Source organism: Acipenser ruthenus, chromosome 4, assembly GCF_902713425.1.
Source record: "Acipenser ruthenus chromosome 4, fAciRut3.2 maternal haplotype, whole genome shotgun sequence".
NCBI lineage: Eukaryota > Metazoa > Chordata > Actinopteri > Acipenseriformes > Acipenseridae > Acipenser > Acipenser ruthenus.
Genome location: NC_081192.1, coordinates 68,213,712 through 68,236,670, shown reverse-complemented (window position 1 = coordinate 68,236,670; position 22,959 = coordinate 68,213,712).

The following is a 22,959-nucleotide window of genomic DNA, read 5'->3' as shown; positions in this document are numbered from 1 at the left end:
CTCCCTCGCTGTAATGCGGGTCTCGGGGGACACACAATATGAGCGTTGTAACCGAAGAGCGTTATAAACGGGGGAGGGAGTGGGGGGTGCCACGGGGCACATAACACACGTCTGACTAAAATACAAAATAAAATAACTCCCTCTCTATAATGCACATACAGTGAAGCAAAAACGTAACTTTCCATGAATTAACCATGCATAAAGCAGCATGTAATCACTATTTTTTACAAAAAAAAATAAAAAAATAAAACATTCCCACTTGTAGATAATTTTAAGTAGCAGTTTTTAAACTATAAATAGTCTGGCTAAACGGCAGTCGGGAGTTCAGTTAAAAGCGATAGACAAGCAAATCAAGTGCGAGAAGGAGAGCGGGTCGGGAGAGGGGAAGAGGGAATGGGCTCGCCCCAGGTTCGGCTGCCAGGGCGGGGCTGAAGCGAAGCATCTCGTCTCCTGGAGAAAGCCACAGCTCCTCGCAGCAAAAAAGTAAATACATTAGGAAAGATAACCACGTAATAGGCCTAATATTTATTTAGTTATAAAACAAATGCTGAATAAGATGTCTGTGTTAGAAAGTGCCAGCGCAGCTGTTTTTCAGTTCAGATACTGTATCAAAAAGGAGAGACAGAAGCGGAAGTTAGCATGAGAAGCAGTACTGTATTTACTGTAGAAATATTGCATGAATCACTAGTATAGGGAATTGGGGGACATGCTGTAGGAGCGTTACATTCGAGAAGTGTTATAACCGAGAGCCCTATGGCGAGGGAGCAGTGTATATGTTAATCTATTAATGTTGATTAGGATTTTCCAAAAATACCCATCGCCCCTATTATCACACTATATGACCATGCCACTTCCTCCACTGTATGTAGTTCAGTACTTTTGAATTGTGCTTCTTTGAGATCAGTAGTATGGCTAACCTTAAAAGTCCAGATGAACTGTTTTACAATATGAGCCACAAAAAAACAAAGAGTGCGTATTGAAAGAATGTGTGGTATTCTAAAATAGCTTTCTACCTTCAAATGCAAGCAACATAACAGTTGTATGCACAGACTTGCACAATCAACTAGGACGAGCCCCCTGTCCCCATAACAAATAGGATATATTCCACCAACAAATTCAACACAGTAGTTGATCTACAGAGGGCAGTGACGGAAGGAGTAGCATTTCAAAAAACAGTTATAAATAACCAGTTTAAATTGTTTGTACTGGGAAAACTGAATAACAAAAAAAAAAAAAAGTCTGACATTGAACAATTAACATTATTTTCATTTTAATGGAAAGTGGTACTGAATAATATTTGCTATTGAAATTATTGCCAATGATGGTCTGGTATGTTTTATTGGTAAACAGATTTCATCAGAAAGGAGCTTAACCCTTTGCGGTCCTATGTCGGACCTGGTCTGACATCGCAATTTTCCCTTTCCGGTCCAATGTCAAAAAGACACAAAAAACAGGTCTCTAGTTGTTTTTTCTCCGGAAAAAGCCGAGAAAACCATTCAATGGCCGAGTGAGACCGATAGGAGCTGAGAGAAGCCGAAAAAAAGGGCGTATCTCATGAATACTGATAGACCCGACACCACATAGACAACACGGACATAAACAAAAAAGATAGCTGCTTCCGCATCCAGCGCTCAAAGAACATCACAGACATTTGCAGAGCTTTTTTTAGATGTTATAGTAATAAAATAACGACTTGGATCGCATTATTGAGGAGTTTGGTGATAAAAACGAGATGATTTATCGGTATGTACTATTATTAAGAGGCATTTGAAAAATATAGCGAACAAGGGGTGGGGCGGGGCTGGAGATGCAGTACTGAGTGTCCTGTTGATATGTAGTGCCTTTTAAACCTGTTTTACTTTGAAAAAAAATACTTTTAAACAGCGTGTCTAAAATAAACTGCGTGTGTGAAAATAAATTGGACCTGACACGCGCTAAATAAATGTACCGCTAAGGGTTAATATGCCCACGTTTTAAACATAAAGTACACTAAGAAAAAAAAAAAACCTTAGCTTGTGGACTCCATTGCCTTTTAAATTCTTCTCTTCCCGAGCATTGTGTGAATGAAACATGTTCTAACAGGACCACTTTTCCTATATCTTGAACTGACAAAAGTGACATCACTGTTCTCTGCAGTACTGTTTCGGGAAGGCATGTGAACATTTCAAGCTCTTTAAAAGTGCTGTCTTTTATACAAAAAGGGTACACTAACCACAAAAGATGGCCATATTCATTAAGAATACCCGTTTGTACTCTTAATTGGACACACCCCTAACCAAACGCCTTGAAAAGGATTAAGGGCTATTCACACTATAGTGTTTATTCACCACGTTTTCTACAGTAAAAAAAATAGAACCTATGGAGTTGAAATACTACCTTTCATACTTGAGAGTAATTGCTGTGGAAAAAATGGGAAATTCATTGTGAAAAAAGAATCGAAAGCAGGTTTGAATTTTGTACGAAAAGTGCCGCAATCACCACCCTCATGCTAAATTTGGATATAATCTGAAGGCAATATAGATCGGATGCAAGCTGCCGCATGGTTATTACTCCAAAGAAGAGTAGGTCTGAATACAAAAATCACAGCGAAACATTGGGTCTAAAAAATGCAGAGAATAAACTAAAACAAGGGCAGGAAGACTGAATTTAAAGACACCGCAGCACAATAACTATTTTTCTACATTATTATTATTATTATTATTATTTATTTCTTAGCAGACGCCCTTATCCAGGGCGACTTACAATCGTAAGCAAATACATTTCAAGTGTTACAATACAAGTAATACAATAAGAGCAAGAAATACAATAACTTTTGTTCAAGCAAAGTACAAGTGTGACAAACCACAATTCAATAATACAGCAGATAATAGTGATAGTTACATCAGGATATGATTAAATATAAAGTACTACAGGTTAAACACTTGGCAGATTACAGTATTCTGAAGTACAGGATTAAATGCAGTAATCACAAGCAACTCAAAATATATCTTACCTTTGTTAAATCAAAAGCCTTGATTTAGCCTACAGGATGATAAACTATTGCTTTTTCTTTCCAACAGAATGTATTGCTTTTCTTTTCAACAGAATCAGTAGTTTCTTGTGAGCAAAAAAAAATCAGGCTGAAGTGTTTACAAGACACAAAATAGATGCTGTATCAGAGACACATCTCGCAACAAAAATGTTTTAACTTTTTTTTTAACAGAACAGAACTCGAAGAATATCTTTACTTTGTTAAGATATGCATGTCTGATTAAAAAAAAAACATTTTTGGTCAAAATTAAATGTGTTTCCCTTTAAGCAGAGAACACAACGAGTGAAAAAAAAACCCAGAAAATATGTCAAAATAAAAAAAACTGCCCTACTCAAGGCTACTACTTATCAACAAAACTGACAAGATTTGTGTGTGCAAAAAAGCTAAATTATGATTTATTTAACACACATTTAACTTAGGAAGTGGCTACTGTGTATAATAATACAGATCACAGTACAGTGCTGTTAAATAAAATAATACAAAAACAAACAAAAAAATCTCTCTAATGCATATTATTTTCATTTAATTAAAACAAGAAAAGGAATTTAAAGATATTGCAAGTAAAAAAGAATGTTTTAACAGCACAAGAAATCTTAATTCTTACAAGCTGATATATAAAGGCTTTGCTTTTCAATATGTATATTAAAATAGATGTATAGTAAAAGTTTTACTTTGTGTGTAAAGAAAATAATAAAGCTTTTAGACAGTAGACACAAAGAAGATAAAATCCAACACAATAACACCTTCAAATAAATTATACACTAGTATTTTTTTTTCTTTAAAACATTTATGCAATTAAAGGACTAGCCTTGAAAACAGCTAAAATCCACAAGTTACTCAATATAAACTAAACAAAAAGTGTACTTAAAAAAATGATATCTTAAAAAATTATATTCTTTTAGAAAAGTTGTGTGTAAATCTCTTTTTCAAAGTGAAAGTAATATATCTTCCTCCTTCACCCCTCTCTATCTCTAGACTATTGGAGCCACGAGCTGATTCAATGCATTTTTTACATATGATAACTGTCTTAACCCAGAATGACTGGCTCAATACAACAATTAGTCAGTTTAATACTAATGCTTTAATAGACTTACAGAGCAACATGTTTTTGTGGGCCCTGAGCAATGGGCCTCCGTACCTATACAGTAGTAAAATCAAATTAATACCTGCAGCACACTTTCTTTATACTTTAGCCTACTTGTAACACAAAATAAATCTTGCTGCTGCATTTTACACATTACTGTTAAAATTAAATGATTTTAGCACATTTTCTTTTTTACTGTAGCCTACTTAGTACACAATTAACAGAAAACAGAACACACACTTTACATAAATAATCATTTTTTTAATTTACATAGACTAATTTGACAGTGTGCTTATAGTTTTTTTAGATTTTCTTTTTTTTTGGAGTCTTTTTCTTCCATTTTTGACATCCAGATTTCTGTTTCTTTTAATTTGGAGGTTCCAGAGGTTATTGAGGGGTTTAGGCGTTATGATAATAACAGACGTTGTGATAATGAGACTCAACGAAACGCTTGTCAAATGAAAGTCTTGATTGTTGCAAAGTATGGCTGAAATGTGCCAATTACAGAATGTCTTTAATTGGCACATTTGTATAATTGTATGTCGAGATCAGCCAATAGCTTTCAGCTTTACAAAGTACTGGGGATGACGGAAGCCAATAGGGAGTGAGAAGAGGCGGGACTAAGGGAACAGGATGCAAGCAGGAAAAGAGAAAAGAAAAAAGGGGAGATCTGAAAAGTTTCACTGCAGTGCACGCATTCAGTTCAGTTTAGTTCAGTTTAGTGAAAACTAAACATTTCTAGCCCTAAAGGCTGCTTGAGTAGTCTAGCTGGCACAGAAATAGTACATTTACTCATATGGCGTTGGGGCCCTGGGTGCTTGCCGGGATGCTGACATTGGCCCTGAATATATGAAAAGGCATATTTACCAATTGTGGAGACGCAGAGTGTAGCAGTCTTCTCTTCCTGGTTACATCATTCTTCAACACTTCTTTCTTTTTGTAGCTGTTCTCCAGTACAGATTGGTATCCTCCTGTTTATCTTTTCTCTCTTCGTCATTCCTAATTTCCTAAGATAAACACTTACAATCCATGCATTGACACACATACCCTGCTAAATATATATATATATATATATATATATATATATATATATATATATATATATATATAGTGATGGGAGTGAGGTTTTTAAGGGATTAAATACCTACATAGAAGGACCAGAAACTACATTTCCCAACGACCACCAGGAAACCAGGCAGTGCATGATGGGCAACGGCAATGACTTTAAAAGGCTGCTAGGTAGGAGAGAGGGAGAGGAGAGTGGTAATACTACGGGCGAAATTAAAATATCAAACGAGAACGGGACGCTGCACTCAACCTGAGTTTACAACCTGTCAAAGGTGAGCGTAAGGAGCGCACGTTTAATACCAGACGAGAGCGAGACGCTGCACTCGGCTCACGTCTGCTACATAGAACAGAGGATCACTGAGGATTACAAATACCTCCTGACAGAGGAACAACACATACAACACGGACCCAGTCACAGTGAGTATGCCGTGTTGTGTTTGTTTCTGGATGTGTTGTGGTACACAGAGATTGCAAGACAGGCATTGGTAGATTAGAGGACATGCCCAAATAAGGAATGTGTCCCTAGTTTTCCGCTATAAAAAAACAAAATTCTCAATAATAAAAAAAATCTGCGTTATTCTGCAACTAAAATAAAAGACTAAAATTGAGTCCCCCTATACATTATAATATACACAAACAGAACTATTGAATAACAGTTAACACAGGAAGTATTTATTGTACACTTTTAAATTCTAAAGAAGTTACAAGTTCACCAGTGCCATCAATCAATAATATAAGCAAACTCACCATTTCACTTTACAGAAGTGTAGTAACAATAAAAACCAAAAAACAGTATTCATAGTTTATCTCAGTGCTTAATTTGAGCCGGATCCTGCCGGAACAGGATCCGGCACCTCTCAGATGTGACTTTTTTCGTTCCAGCACCTAATTTGCTCGGATCCGGTACCTCTCGCGGCATGATTTATTATTTTTTCCACTGTTTGCACTGTAAACATTCTACTAAAAGCGAACAGAGTTAAAGTTGCTCCCCCCCCCCCCCCCCCCCGTAAAAGCGCATCCTATCCCGTCACACCGATTCCAGACCTGCTCTCTTATTTGTACATAGAGGTTATGGGGTGGGCCGGCGAGGTAAGTAACTGATCTTGAAACAGTGGTGGTGAGCTAGCGAGAGGTCCCTACGTAATCACGTCACGTAGCCTAGTCTTCGCTACTGAATTTGAAACGTGTCGTGGGAAAGGAAAGCCAAATCAAAAATGAGGGGGAAACTGCTCCTGATGACGATGCCTTAGCTAGCAGTGCTGTCTGCGCTGCTAATCCCGCCAGTTCAGCATCACCACCGGCACATCCTCCACTAGCTAGCAGGCCACTAGTGAGTCAGACTTGGCGGGAGAGGGGGACGGGGTCGGAGAGGACTAGTGATGGGCAGTTTGATTATTTTTAGTGACTCGATTCATTTGATTCAGTTCAGTTTGGTGATTCGATTCATTTTGTTCATTTGATTCACTGATTCAATGACACAAAACCAATAAATGTAGACCGCATTAAGATTGTTTACGTAGGTTTATTTGAACCAGAAAGAACGAGTCGTTCACGAACTGCACATCACAAAGGCTAGGGGGAATCTATATTTGGTTGACTGGGTTCATAAACATTAAATTAAATATAATTTGACAAAAATAATAATAATATATATATTTAGAATACTGGAGATAGCATAACAGTTTGAACCATTAGCATTGTTTAGCCATCAGTATCAATCTAATTCAATTTAATTTAATCTTTAAAAAAATAAAAATAGTCAATTGCATTTCTTACGTGTTTTTTTCTATACATTTGGAGTCACCCATTGTTTTTTACAACAACAAAAAAGAGAGGCTCGAACGAGTGGTATTTATTCAGCACATAGCTAAACGCTGTTTGCCCAGTTCCTCTTCTATCCAGTAAACCTTTGGGATTAGTCATGTAATCAATCACACGTTGACGCACACTCATGACCGCAACATGTACATTTTATATAAACAAAGTTTAAACGTGTATATATTTAGTATTTTTTAGTGTTTAACACAGTAAAATAACATTTAGAAAATGTATATTTAATGTGCGTGTAAAATATAATAGACGTTTAAGAACGTCATCCATTAGAATGTTCAATATCCTCCTAAAAGGTTGTTGTATCGTAGCTGATACTACGTTTCACCTTGTGGACTAGGTGAATTGCCGTCATTATTAAAATTATAAAATATTTAACCGTAGTTGTAAATTGTCATGTATAAAATACATTCATTCCTCAAGGTCAAATATTTAATCACAAGTTATATAATTAAGCCTTGGGTACAATAACGTTACAATACCAGTAGATTTTTGTATTTATTTATTTTGGAAATGAGGTGTATATCTCAATTATTATTATTATTATTATTATTATTATTATTATTATTATTATTTAGTAATTTGGCTGACTACTCAAGATGACTTAGAAGTATTAATCATAATTTGTGCAAAATAGTTAACTATAGATATGATTAATTTTGTATGTGTATAAAAAATAACAAACACACATAGGCTACAACTAGTAGTGATTCATTTTATTATTTCTTTGTTTGGCAGACTTACACAAGGTTACGTACATAGTAAACTAAGAAGAACTGTAAGAAAAATAAAAAATAAAATTACGGTGCACAAACCTGTAATCTGAGTTTCTGACAGCGTGAAGCAGCACTCTAGAAAGTACACACCGTCTGGATCATATAGCTATGGTCACGCAGCTTGTTCATGGGGTGAATCAAAAGAACCGATTCAATGGGGACTCTGATCCGATTCCCATCGTTCACCTTAGTGAGTCGTTCAAAAAGAACGATTCGTTCGCGAACTGCACATCACTAGGGAGGACAGTGCATCCACCGACGAAGTGCCCGGAGCAGGTGCAGTTTGGACGGAGGCTCAGTTCAAGAAAAAGCAAACGTATAACCCCTGGCTTGTCATGCAAAATTCAAAGCTGGGCTGTACAACATGCAAAAAGGTAGGGAGCTTTGGTCCGGAAAAGACTGGTGGGTGGAATGTACAGTAACATCCTCTGCCTCCAACGTAAAAAAACAACAAAAAGCCCTCAGAAAAAAGGTTTTTGAACATGCCCAAACCAAGGCCCATTTAGCGGCAGCAAGCATTGTAGCCAAGGCTAAAGATGACACCTTAACACATGTTATAGTTACATTGTCTGGCTACATTGTGTTTGTTACTTTTTTTCTCATGCGTTCCGGTACCTCAGAGCCCCCCGGAACACCCCCCCTCTCGCGCTCACTATGTGTTCCAGGACCTCCCGATTTACAAATTAAGCACTGGTTTATCTCCACGTTACTTTGTCATCTGGTGGCTATTGCTAAACTCATTGATCGGATCATTAGGGGTGATTTGTATTGTTTTCAGCACTTTAGTAATAACGCACTGGATACTGAAGTAAACTGCAATTACGTTTCAACATGAATGTGACTTGCCTTGTTCAACCTTTGACCTCTGTACACCAGAAGCAGTTTTATTGAACGTAAATGTTTACGTAAATTTAAAGCAAAATTGCCTGTGTTGATGATTATATATTAAAAAAAGCCTCAAGTGTAAAACAAAACATTTTCCGACATAGAAAATCAGCATTATTCCACAACAAACTGATTCCGAGGATCCCTGCTTATCAGTAACTTTCTACAAGCTTGCCTTTACATTGATTTAAAGAAATACAAAACATATCACCAAATAAAATAGAAAAACAATACAAAAACAACATCTCCTCTTGTAACATTTTTTTTTTTCTGAGCATGACAAGTAATAGTAAAATTACTTGTGTTTGACTCATACTTGGAAAAAATTGCATTACTCATTACCAATACTTATTTGTACTCGTACGCAGACACACTCCTCATCTTTACAGACCTCCCCTACAGATCCATCTTCCTTTGAAAATCTGTTTTTAAATTAGTAATTCGTTGTACTGGGTGATGTTACACCAGGTATCAGTTTGGGGAGTGACCTCATTATCATTTAAACCTAAATGATTTTTAAGACACAACAAATATTTGCGATCCTAACATTTGCGATGCTAACACAATAAATACTGTATGCAGCTTGGGAGAAATAAAACTAAAGAGACCAAAGTAGAGAAAACTAACAAGTGGTGTTAAAGCAATTCATTATTTGTTTTAATTTTTAAAAAAAATTGTCAATTGTATGATGAAAAATGTTATGCTCTTTGTTAAATAGTTGAATGTAGCATGTATGTGTAAAATAATAATATAAGATTTCGTTGCAATACTGACATTTTATTTTTGACATGACAGATTTCAGTTTGAAGATATTTCCATTGTCAATGCTGTGTACAAGCATAAATACATCAACAAATATTTAACAGTTTGAGAGGTTATATGTAACTGGTTATTTACCAAATCATCAGGAAAATGAATGAAAGTGAGATATAAAAATGAATGTGTCTTTTCTACACACACACTCCCCTGGTAGTTTTCTGGAAATTCTGTTTAGATTACATTTGTAGTTTTTACAATGCCTTTATCCAGCAGTAATCATCTTGTAAGTGGGCTGGAGCTTATAACATTTGCTTATCATGTTTGACGTGCTGTCACCCAGTACCGGACATGTTATTAGTGTTCTAAAACCATTAACAAGCTTGGAGAAAAAAGACACAGCTGCTGTTTGACAGGTCTCAGTCCTATACTAATATTTGAGAAACTGGCACATGTCCAATTATTATTTGTGTCAGGTTTAATATGCACAGACATTCCGAAAAATTGGACATTAATGTAATAACTGCATCAACAAAACAAGCCAGACAAAAAACTGTCAAAATAATTTGGTCTGTATCTTACAAGTTCAAATGTATGTCTGCAATACAGCTTTTGACATGCCCCCACATCTGCAGGCTAGCGGCCTTGTACTGTACATACAAGGCTCTGTATGATAAATAATAATTTATTTCTTAGCAGACGCCCTTATCCAGGGCGACTTACAAGATATCACATTATTTTTACATACAATTACCCATTTATACAGTTGGGTTTTTACTGGAGCAATCTAGGTAAAGTACCTTGCTCAAGGGTACAGCAGCAGTGTCCCCACCGGGGATTGAACCCATGACCCTCCGGTCAAGAGTCCAGAGCCCTAACCACTACTCCACACTGCTGCCCGATAATCTGGTTGGAGATGATAACTGTAAATGATAACTTCCAGTCAAACAAAACAGTGTTTAAATATAGAACTCATTCTTCAAACCTGTGTGAATTCATTCCAAACTGATTCATTATAAGCACAACTTGTGTCACATTTAATATATATATTTTTTTTAACATTTATCAAAATTGGTCCCAACATGTATATTTGTAACATACATCATGCTTTAAAATTGTTTTCGAAACTACAATTTATTTGTTCATTGTTGATGCTGTCGGATATGGGTTATGTTAAAGCTTAATTCACTGGACAGGAGCAGTATCTGAAGTAATAGATTGGCTTGTTCTCATGGACTGATTACCTTATGCACATTTTTTTTTATAGCTGGGGTCCCCCCCAGCTCACTACCTTTGTAGATCTTTCCAAGACCTGTATGCAATGTTGAAACAGATGCTGTTTCTTTTGGGGTTTATAAAGACCTGGTAATGAGGAGATGAGGCTAATGAAATAAATCAGTACTGCAGTAATTTTACGACTGAAGGTGGAGGAGCCCTTGCTCCTGCCCCTGCCCCTGCCCCTGCTCCTGCTCCTGCCCCTGCCCCTGCCCTTGCTCCTGCCCCTGCCCCTGCCCCCTGGATCACTCAAACGGTTACAATTCATTCAGATTGACAGAAGACAGAAAGTGCTGAAATGCACAGTTATATCTAACTATTGCACTTTGAAAAATGTTAAATAAAGTAGCCTTGTGTGAAAGCATACATGGAAATTGAAAGTGCATTCATAGTGCATAAATGAATACATGACTAAGACTTTGGCATGTAGGCATATAGTTGGTTTTTTTTATAACACATTTTATATCCCTGGCCCTCAAGCAGGGCCGGTGCTAGGCAACTTGCCGCTCTAGGCAAAGCCTAGCATGGCACCCTTACATCAGTTATGTAATGATTATTTTATTTATTTTTAAAATCAACAGGTTTTTGATTCAGCTTGTATTGTGCAATTGCTCTGTGTGCTATAACCTGGTTTCTGTTTTGAAAAACCGTACCAGATTTTTAATTGGGTTTCCCATGGTATATGGGATTTTGAAATTACCGTTTAAAAACGTCAATAAAGTCATATTTTTAAACTAAACTGAAATTAAATGGTTAAAAATGGCAGGTGGCCCAGCGGTTGGCCCTTCGAGTCTGGATCCAGCAGAAGCTCTTCCATCATTGGCACTGGCTACGGCTCTGGCAACGGCTCTTCCCCTTCCGGCTCTGGAGACCACAGGGCTTCTCCCTCTAGTACTGAAGACAGCATGGGCTCCTCGTTTGCTTGCCTCCGGGAGCGGCTGCCCCTCCTCTTCTTTTCGGGCAGGTGGAAACTCCTCTTCTCCTGGGCCTTTAGGCAGTGCCAGTCGCCCGGGATTCCACCTCATCCCTCACACAAGCCTCCATAAAGCACGGGTCTTCGAAGGGACATTTTTCCCTGAGGTGCCCAAACTCCCCAGCTTCAGCTTCTCGCCACCGTTGTTCCTTGTTCCAGTCTTCGTTTTATTTATTTATTTATTTATTTATTTATTTTTTAACTGCAGTTCCACTCCTACTGCTGACACCATATGTGGCAGGATAGCGTCACGGCCCAAGCTGTTACCGGCAGGAATTAGAGACAGAGACAGAAAGTTGCAATTTAAGTGCTGTTTGTGCACATTTATTAAACACAGAAACAGTAAAACAAATAAACAAGAGCACAGGGGCCAAAATAAAAGGTTCAAACTAAATAATATACTGTTGAAGGCTGGGTATTCGCTTTCACTACAGTTACAAAAACAGCACACACAAACTCATCTAAACTCCTCGACCAAACAAAGGATTTATTTTATACACGTGACCATTCCCCAATTATCACTCAGTTATTAACTATTTGGGGAATGGCCACATCTGTGATTGTTGGCAGATGACGGTTTTAACCCCATCCCTGCCAACCTTACATTCCCCCACACACTATCTACATCTGCAGGGCTTTTGCCCTGCCACACTAAGCATCTACCATTTTAAAATGCATTGAATTAGAAGTACCAGCTTGACTCTAGCGTGGTCTCACTTCGATTTAGTGCTTTCTCTCTCACTCTTTGCTCCAGACATTCTACAACTGGCTACAGGTAGCTTTTAAATTCAAACCTGTTGCAAACATGCTCTTTCTTTTAATCAGCCAATTCAAATCCCCAGAACCATAGATGCAGATGTCTCTTACGTAGTGCCCTGTGAAAAAAAAAATGTAATTTATTAATGTAGGAGTCTTTGGTGTCAACACATTGACAGATAATTAATTAACAACTGCTAAAAGATGGACCAGTAGCTCCTGTTCTGAATTACAATGAACACTAGGATTTCTGGCACCTTGAGAGGGAAAGGAAAAAAGAAACGTATTAAGTCCCACATTCTACCTACAAAATAGGGTCTAAAGTTTTGCTGTTTGCGGTCAAACTACATCTTGCCTGAGCGAGCATCAACCTCGGTTTCTTCATAAAATCATTATGATTTTGCTTTATTATATTTCAGTATTCCCACATTGGATGACTGCATGTGTATGTAATGGTTCATTTGATCTACCCTTGCCTTGTAGCTCACGTTGATATTGTGTAATATTATTACACCAATTAGACTGTACTATAGTAGATGCTAGTCCTAGTCACTGGTATACTGGGACGATGTATATTTTCTATAGAGTTATTTTTTTAATACATGTTAAAAATGAGTCTGGGTGTCCAAGTAGCAAGCATGTCTCTCTAACTGTGAATTACTTGCTGACAAGGTGCAGGATTAAGGTCACGCACGCACGCACACCCACACACACACACTTTCTCCATCTTTAGTTAGTGCTGGGATTCTTCTTCTTCTTCTTCTTCTTCTTCTTCTTCTTATTATTTTTCTTTCCACCAGAGTTGCTTGAAAACTCACCAGATTCGGTAGGTTGGTGGATGCTTATGGGAAGATGGAAAATGCTAAAGAACTTATGTCGTAAGTCACATGGTTTGGCCGCCATATTGGATAGAAAAAAAACATTTTGCCTAAATGTAAAAATTTGTCTTTCGAAAACGACTTATTGCAGAGTGCTGAAACTTGGTATAGTTGTTGAGGGATAGTCCAAGATTAACTGGTGTTCGTAAGAAGCTGATAGGTTATGTGTTATGGCGGCCACGCTGCATGATGTCAAAATCGCACAGTACAGACATCATAATCACAAACCACAAAGATCTTCTCCCAAACTGCTAGTCTGATTGAAACAAACCCAATGTCACATATGATTGTAGTGTGGTTGTCTTTAAAGGGAAGTTGCTACAATCAAAAATATGGCGGCCACATTGGATGACATCATCAACATACAAAACTGACTACAACAACCTTCGTCTCTGAAATCGCTAGTCCGATTGAACCAAAAATTGGCACACATGATCCTAGTGTGGTTGTCTTTAAAGGTTGTTCAAGGGAAGTTGCTACAATAAAAAACATGGCGACCACGTTGGATGACATCATCAATATACAAAACTGGCTAATAACTCCTTATAGAGTACAAATAGGGTCATGGTTACTATGTAAAAATGCCATTCTGCACTATTTGCTAAAGTGTTTGGTACTGATACTGGTCCTAGCATTCTTCACTATTTGCTAAAGTGTTTGGTACTGGTCCTGGCATTCTGCACTATTTGCTAAAGTGTTTGGTGCTGGTTCTGTTACTGGTACTGGTCCTGGAAGCCGTAAAGTTGCTGGCAACTCTAGTTATTATTATTCTTCCATCAACTTCAAACTGCTCCTGTTATCACGCGGTGTAACCAATCAACATGAAACTTGGTAGGTATCATCCCATGTTGATTACAGTTCAGATGCAAAAATAATTGCACTCCTGCATCAACCAAGATGGCGGCTTGATGCATTCTTTGGAAAAACCTTTCAAAATCTTCTTCTTGGGAACTGGTGAACCGATTGATCTGAAACTTTGCATATGTCATCAGCAACCAAACCCACTTCAAGTTTGCGAAGCAGAAGTTGCTGTGATAAATTTTACTATCAAAATGGCTGCCACAAATTTTACCAATGCGCACCCCTAACAGCAAACTGTGTTTATTTGAAAGCCGCTTGACCAACAAACTCCAAACTTGGTAGGCATCACCCTAGTAAAAATGGAATACAAGTATGTCAACATGGTGACATTTACGTCTTAAATTTAAAACTGCCTCAGTTGACAAACTGTTTACTTGACCAACTCCAAATTTCACAAGCATCATCCCTGTCACTGTATCAATACAACTGACTCTTAAAACAATGGTGTTGACCTACCCCAAATGACCGTCTGACGCATTTTTTTTAGAAACCTTTTGAAATCTTCTTCTTGGGAATCGGTGAAGTGATTGATCTGACACTTGGCATATATCATCAGCAACCAAACATGCTTCAACTTTGCGAAGCAGAAGTTGCTGCGATAAATTTTACTATCAAACTGTCTGCCACCAAATTCACCAAAATGCGCACCAAACAACAAACTGCTTCTGCTCGAAAACCATTTAACCAACTTACTCCAAACTTGGTAGGCATCATCCCGGTGACAATATAATTCAAATATTGCAAAATGGTGTTGTTTTGTTAAACAAGATGGCTGCCGGACCTACATTTTCAAATTAAATTTAAAACTGCTTCAGTTTAAAAACGGTTTACTTGATTAAGTCTAAACCTGAAAAACATCATGCCTGTGTCAGTACAATTAACTTTTTCAAAAATGGTGTTTGTGCGTGAACAAAGATGGCCGCCTGACGCATTTTTTGGAAAAAACTTTCAAAATCTTCTTCTGGAGAACTGGTGAAGTTACTGATTTCAAACTTGTCATATCAAGAACTAAACCCGCTTCTTCCAGTAGTTGCTTAAGTGTTTGGTACTGGTACTGGGGCTTGGGTGCTGTAAAACTGTCTGGCAGTTCGTTATTATTATTATTATTATTATTATTATTATTATTATTATTATTATGCAATTATAAAATGTCAATACTTTTCCTGTGATAACCAAAACATTATTTTATTCAATCTCTCTCAGAATATCCACGTCAGCTCACCAGTGTGGAAAAATATTACCAAGTAATTGGAGCTGGTACCTAGTTCCATAGCCGTTGTAAATGCAACCCACATAAACAGCCACATCTGAAGATTTGAAACACCCCTTGTTGTTAAAGCTATACAAACAAAATGTGTTTTCAGTACACTACTAACTACAATGGCATCGCTGAGGACCCCTGGGACAAAAGAAAAACCGAAGTTGTCACCATAACCCTTTAAGGGCCGTGATGGTGTAAACACGATCATACTGAAGTGTCATTCTGGGCCTGTGATCAGGTAAATGCGATAAAAAATGCACTTTGTTTCTTTGACTGTGTGGCGGAGTGTCCCGCCCCTTTGTTTATTATTTATTTATATTACGATATATATATTTATATGATGGCGAAAGCCAATATTCTTTGTTATTGTTTTGTGTTTTGATTTTAAAACCTTGTGAGGATGCGTGACTGATCAGCTACTGATTATTTCACTAGCTGACAGTCACGCATCCTTATTAAACTCGTGTAGACTATGGCCGAGGGGTAATAGGATAATTAATTAATAGCTAGTTAACCCCTCGGCCAGAATATAAAAGCCTGCAGCTGTCTGCGCTCAGGGAGAGGGTGTTCAAGAGTAGAGAATGAGTGAGGAGTTAGGAGGTAAAAGGATTAAAATATAAACAACTGCTAAGCGTGTTGGTTTATACACCAGCACAATACTTATTTGTTTGTTTAGCCAACGTGCCCTTTTGTTTATGTCTTTTGTTTTGTTTAAATCTTTTGTTTTTGTTTTATTATTTAATAAAGTGCTGAGCGCCGTTGCGCTTCAGTTTTCACCCGCCATTACTTGTTTTGGTTTGTGTTCCTGGTCCGTGACGTCACCACCTGCGCACGGCAAACCACTCTGTCACAGACTTACTGGGCCATCATACTTTGCAGTACAGCTTGTTAACGCATATAATTGGATGGGGGATTGAATTTCACTGCCTGCTTGTTTTTTTTTATGTGATGTCACTGAGACTGGCATTTAATTTTTAAAGGGCAGAGACATTTTCACAGAAACAAAACATGACACAATAACTTGTTTATAGCTAAGAAAGAAAAACGTGAAAACACTGATGAAGGCACCAATTCCTCAAATAGAGGTAATTATGTGGAATTACTTTCTCTGATTTCTGACTATGACAGCATGTTAAGCAATCACTTGTCAATAGCCACAGTATTCTCAGGTACCTGTAACAAGATTCCAAACGGCTTAATCCCTTCGGTGCCTCAGGTTCTGCTAGATGCAGAAGTACAGGAAGTACGTAGCTGTAATGGTAGATTAAACAACCGATGTGTTTTCACATACTAGTACCTGTGTTTTCAGGTACTAGTATGTTACTGACAGTGGCCAGAAAGAACAGTTCTGTGAAAATGTGTTACATTTACAAAAATAAAAAAAAATAATAATAATGCTTTTAAAAAGACCAAATTCCCATTGGGCTTATTTTTTATATATATTTTAGATTCTATAGATTTTTTTAGTATTACTATGCAGGACAGCTGCTATAAGATTGTTACCTTTATTGAAAATGTGCACGGATCAATCTACCAATTAATCAAAGAATGCCCATAAATTAACCGATCAAAATGTTTAATTGAGTGACAGCCCTAGTTTTAATATACAGTCACCCTCGGTTAATTCAGCACCCCGCAAGGATGCCATTTAGTGTTGACTTATCCAAGGTATCGCGTTAACCACGGGTGCACATGAGCCATGGCATTAACATGCATATAAGTAACAGAACTCACACGTTTACAGTATTTACAAGTTTATTTTTAGTTAAATGTCCTTATGAAAAGAGTTTTTAAGAACTGCAGTAAATGAATCAATTACAGTATACAGTACTGTACAAACTTGGTACAACTTGTATAGTTTAATTGAAATAAGAATTATTAAAATAAGTACAACGTTATTTTTACGAAAACAATCCAACCACAAACTGTTGACTATACTTTTAGTTACTGGCTCTGTCTAATTTGGCGGCTTAAATAGCAAAAGTTCAGAAATGTACATTATACAGAACTAACTCAGTGAACAAAAACAATAATAAACAACTTACAGTTTCACACAGAAATCAAACATTGTCGATTGTTTCATTTTTCGCTTCTCACTCATTGTGAACTGATACTTTAACCAGCTGCACTTGATAGATACAAATGAATGAATGAATGAATGAATGAATGAATGAATGAATGATCCGTTCCAGTGAGAGGTTAATCACATGAAACGACAGTGTCGCAGTGTCAGGTTTATTTACAGTTTGAAAAAACAGCACTGACTGCAACAGCAAGCAAGCATGGCTGGAAAAAGACAAGTGATGAGCATCAGCACGAAAATTCAGTGTAAATAAAATGTCTCTGTTAGATGCTATGTGCTTGCTAAAGCATGCTTGGAACTCTGTCAGTGAGCAAACAATACAATGTTGCTTCAAAAAGCTGGGGACAATGTGGGAATGGACCTGATTATGGACTGGGGAAAGGGATGAGAGTACTCTGTAAATAATGTGTGTAAACTGTTATTCTTGTTCAGATCTGTTAGTGTTCTCTGTGTGTTTTCATGCTTGTTTGACTACAGCTGAAGGACAGCCTGTGTGTGAGTGCGTCACTGAGGGGGGTGGGAGCAGGTCTGACATGAGCAGTCATAGATAGGGAGTGTTGGACCAATGAGTGAGGAAGGGGGAGGGTGTGGTGATGACAGTTTGAAAGAGAGAAGCGGGAGCTGGTGGCGGGAGACTCAAGAGTTAACAGAGGTTGAGTTTGTTGAGAGGAGAGGAATGAGAGCCACTGTTCATTAAAAGTTAAAAAAAAAAATAATAATAATAAAGACAGTCTAATTATATCCTGGAGCTCAGTGCAGCAATATGTAAGAGAAAATGGTGTGCTAACAAGGGATGAGCCTTGATGGGCTGAATGGCCTTCTCTCGTTATCAAACTTTTCTTATGTCTTATGGTCTTATGATAAAAAGACAGAAGAATTGCTGACTGATTTGTAAATGCTTCACTTCCCACCTCACTTGTGTCACTGGCTTCAATTCCCAGTTATGCTAATTTAATACATTTCTCGGATACAAACGTGACTTTTATGGCCCTTGGTAGGTACCCATGATAGATGCTACATACAATTAATTTTATTGCTAAGGGACAGAAAAGACTAGATAATAAAAGTGTAAATATATATTTCTGTGCATTGCAAACAGTGTCTATTTATTTATTTATTTATTTATTTATTGCAAAGGGCTGTGTTTTTTTAATTCATGGTAGCTTCAGTATTTTTTTTTTATATCCTTGCTTATAAAACTAAATTATAAAGCACTGTCATTTTATGACTCAAATGGCAATAATTTGAAATGTTGAATAACTGGTGTCACATACTAAATACTGAATGAAGAGGTCACTAAACCCCTTGTATTGTATGCTATTTTTTATTGGTCAAAGAGCTAGTCAGGGCTACTTTCAGCAGAACTCGTGGCCTTTAGTTATAGTAGAAAGTTGCGCAAGGTTACATCACAAACGGGATCTTCACTGCTTTTTAGCACAAGAAGGTGATTTACCCACCTTTTAAATCCAGACCCTGGTTTGGCCGCACACTTCCAATAGTGCAGGGGTGTCAAACTCATCTGGCTGAATGAGCCATTTAAGTTAAGACTGTTCACTTGGTGATGCATGAAAATGTCTACAGAAATTGTATGTAGACCAATATACTCAAATATTTGCACAAAACACATTACCCCCACCGCACAGTTCTTAGTCATAGTCAGAAAGTATGCATGCACTATATATATATAAATATATATATATATATATATATATATATATATATATATATATATATATATATATATATATATATATATATATAATTATTATTTTAGTAGTATTTTTCTTACAGGCATTTAATGTTGTGTGTGTTTGTGTGTGTTTTTCTACACAGTTGTTTTCGCTGTGTGTTTTATTTGTGTTTTTCCAATGCAGTTGTTTTCTAAGCAGTGGTGTGCTATATGGGACCACCCTGTCGATGGGGAAGCAAGCCAGATACCATCTGTGATATCAGTTTTTATATTTGATTTCCTTTTCTGTACATCAACAGTATTTTCTTGAAAAAATAAATACACGTGTTAGGTCTCTTTCTACAGTATTATCAGATGAGTAAGTAAAGTGAAAATCACTTACCATTGCAGTGTGTGATTTTTAATGTAATTAAAACAGAAAAAAGAAAAAAATAGTAACAAACAGAATTATTATTTTAATACTAAATCTATTCTGCCTTAGCTAAAGTGTGAGAGGTATTTTTTTTATTTTTTTTACAAAAACAGATGTCTGAGAAGCTTATAGAATTCACTGCAGAATCTGTCCAGTGGATGGCACCAGACTACCAGCAATGTGGAGCTTTCCAAAGTTCAAATATAAAGGCAACACAATTAGATAAAAAGCGATTTCTCGCAGGTAAAGTCAAAATGGAAAAAAACATCAAACATATTCCAAAATCAAAGATTAGGATGCAGCAAAGAGACTATTACAAGTTTTTATTTTTGTGTTTCATTTGTCTTTGCTGGTGATAATCTAACGTACACTCTACAATGCACCATGACTTTTGAAATGCCTAATATAAAGCTATTCATTAGCAAAAGAATGGCTGAGAATTACACATCCACTGTGAATTGTATTAATATTTATTATACTGTAAACTAAAAGTGGAAGATTTTTTATTCATCCACTGCATAAAAGACTTTAATATTACTCAGAGAGGAGCCAGTTGTGTTTGAAAACAACAGGGTTATACTTCAAAAAGGCCTGTTTGAAGCACTGGTTTGTTTAGAAAAAAATTAACACGAATACATGTAAAAATAAAGAAGCATAGTTCACACACACCCTTATGAAAATTCCTGCAATCACTAGCGCTGGTCGTTGCAGGTCAGATCTGGTGGTTTGCTGGTTTATATTTGTAAAGTTGTAAAGCCAACTATTTGTTGTCGACACTAAATCAAATATTTTCTAGGACTGTATAAACCTGCTGACTGACCAAAAAGAGGTCAATATATATTTGTTCCATATCCCAGCTCTTTGCTGGTCAAAATAAATGATTTATGTTTGTTTAATATATATATATATATATATATATATATATATATATATATATATATATATATATATATATATATATATATATATATATATATATTGTTGTTGATGTTGTTATTATTATTAATGATGATGGTGGTGATTAACGATTGTAAAAAAAGAGCACACTGCACGTTTGAAGGGTTGTGTGCAATTAGATTCTTCTTCAGCTAAAATGATTGTAGATTGCTTTTTGGCGCACCCACCACCTCTCTCCACAAGCTGCTCACCAATTACAATTCTGCTAACCTAGCTTCTGCATACAAACAATACATTTTCTGCAAATAAACCTTTCTACCCCAAATGCATATACTTCAGTTAGTGTATTTGATGATTTTATGAATGCACATGATCTGGCTTCTTTGTAGAATATTAAACTAAATTAAGCACATGATGGCGCCAGAGGACTAACAATGCACTAACGACTGCAGCTACAGGCTTTTTGGTAAAATGTTGATTTAAGGACAGAAAACGGGTGGCAGGGAAACATATTTTGAGAAAATACGTAACAATCAGTTTTGCCTACTGCCAAGTCTGGAACAAATAAATAGTACACCATGTTCCAGCATAGTAATGAATCAACATTAAAACTCGCAAGACAAATGTGCTTGGTCCTGTATTCATTTTCAAAAATTGGACTTACAGATGTCAAATAATTGCAGAGGTAGAAATAATAGCTTATGCAAATGACATACCTTCTACCACACCTGCTCAAACGGGTTTCTCGGCCCTACGTGTCTGATTTATTTAATTTCAATATCCATTCTTTATAGTTATCAACTCAAAAACATTTCTACCACTACAGCTAATTTAAACCATTGTATTTTTACTTTTATAACACCAAAGATTGTTCTAAAGGTTGTAGGAGTCACTATAATTATAACAAAAATCAATTACATTAAAACCAATATGAAAATTACACTAAAGCTCGCATTATTTGAAGGATTTCCAAAACACAGTGGCATTTACCAAAATTAATATTGTTTTCTCAAAAATGCTATTTTTGCGGTTTTGCAGGTGATTAACAATAACATTGACAAAAAATGTGTTATAGTTATTCTTTTCAATAAAAAAAAAATCTACTTTAGAAGTGAATACGTTATTTGCAATGTTCGGTATAATAGCCAGATCACGTTATATCATAAATCTTACATTGAAATTACATTCAGTCTATGTGTGCTATATTTTGTGAACGGGTTTATTGTGGATTGGGGTACAACTGTTACATCGTACAAACGTTTACCATTTTAGTTATGTTTGAAATGTGTGGGCTGTCATAAGGATCTACATTTGTTTAGTTTTTAAGTTTGTTTACGCGGCATAATTTGTGAAACTTTATAGAAACTGAGCAGACTCTCAAAAAATTACCTGGATCGTTCTCAACACAGTTTTCGCACGTCACATTATCTAAAATGCTGCAAAGCTGCATAATGCAACATATAGCTAATACTATTTTAACCATGTTTGGTTCTTATTGCGTTGCTGGAATTCTTCAAACTACGTAGAGGCCTCCATTTTAGGAATAGTTTTTGCCGGTATTTTCTCGCGGTTTTCAGTTTTAAGTAATACACATTCCATACAGAGCAAAGATCCTTTATATTTTATAGCTTACCAGAGTACTATATTTTTCTAATAGTTCTCCACAGCTTTTAAATGTCCCTATGGGCTGGTGACTAAATTGTGGGAACTGATTGTAAACGAGGCTGTACCTGCATTAAGTATTACTGATTTGTAAACTCAAAGTGTATGGTATTAAACTAATAAACAAAAATATATATTTGTTTTTAAAACTATCTGATGGATGTTTTAATTTCCATTCCATGAGTTTACAGTAGGCCCTAATAAGTTAATTATCACTGAGAGGGGAAACCAAGCCATTGACAAGCCGACTTTGTATAAAGATAGGTTATACAAACAAACAAAAAAAATCAGCACATTAATAGCCTACCGTGTTTGTGTGGATTTCATTAGTTCACTTCAGGGCAAATTAAGATCAGCACACTGGAGCAAGTTTTTAAAGAAATTGTATAGTTCACAGAGGCCAACCACTTTCGGCTGCTCATTTACAAAAAAAAAAAAAAAAAAAAAGCTTTGTTTAAATATTAGGCTACTAATTGTACATAATTAATACATGTGTCTCAATACATTAATCCACGTGTTAAAAAATCTGAACACTACGTGCTGTTCAATTAAACAAACGCCAGGACACTGTTTATGATGCATGCAATCGTCTACAAAGTTGTCCCCATGCAGGCTATACGTTTAACTACACCTTTCGCTTTCTTTTTTTTTTTTTTTTTTGCAATACCCATTTAGTTGTCTGCATTAAACACAGTAGAAGGTTACTCAATATCTAAATAACAATGAGCATGGCTACATTTAAACAACATTTAGACCTTTTTTTCCGAATTTCAATAATACA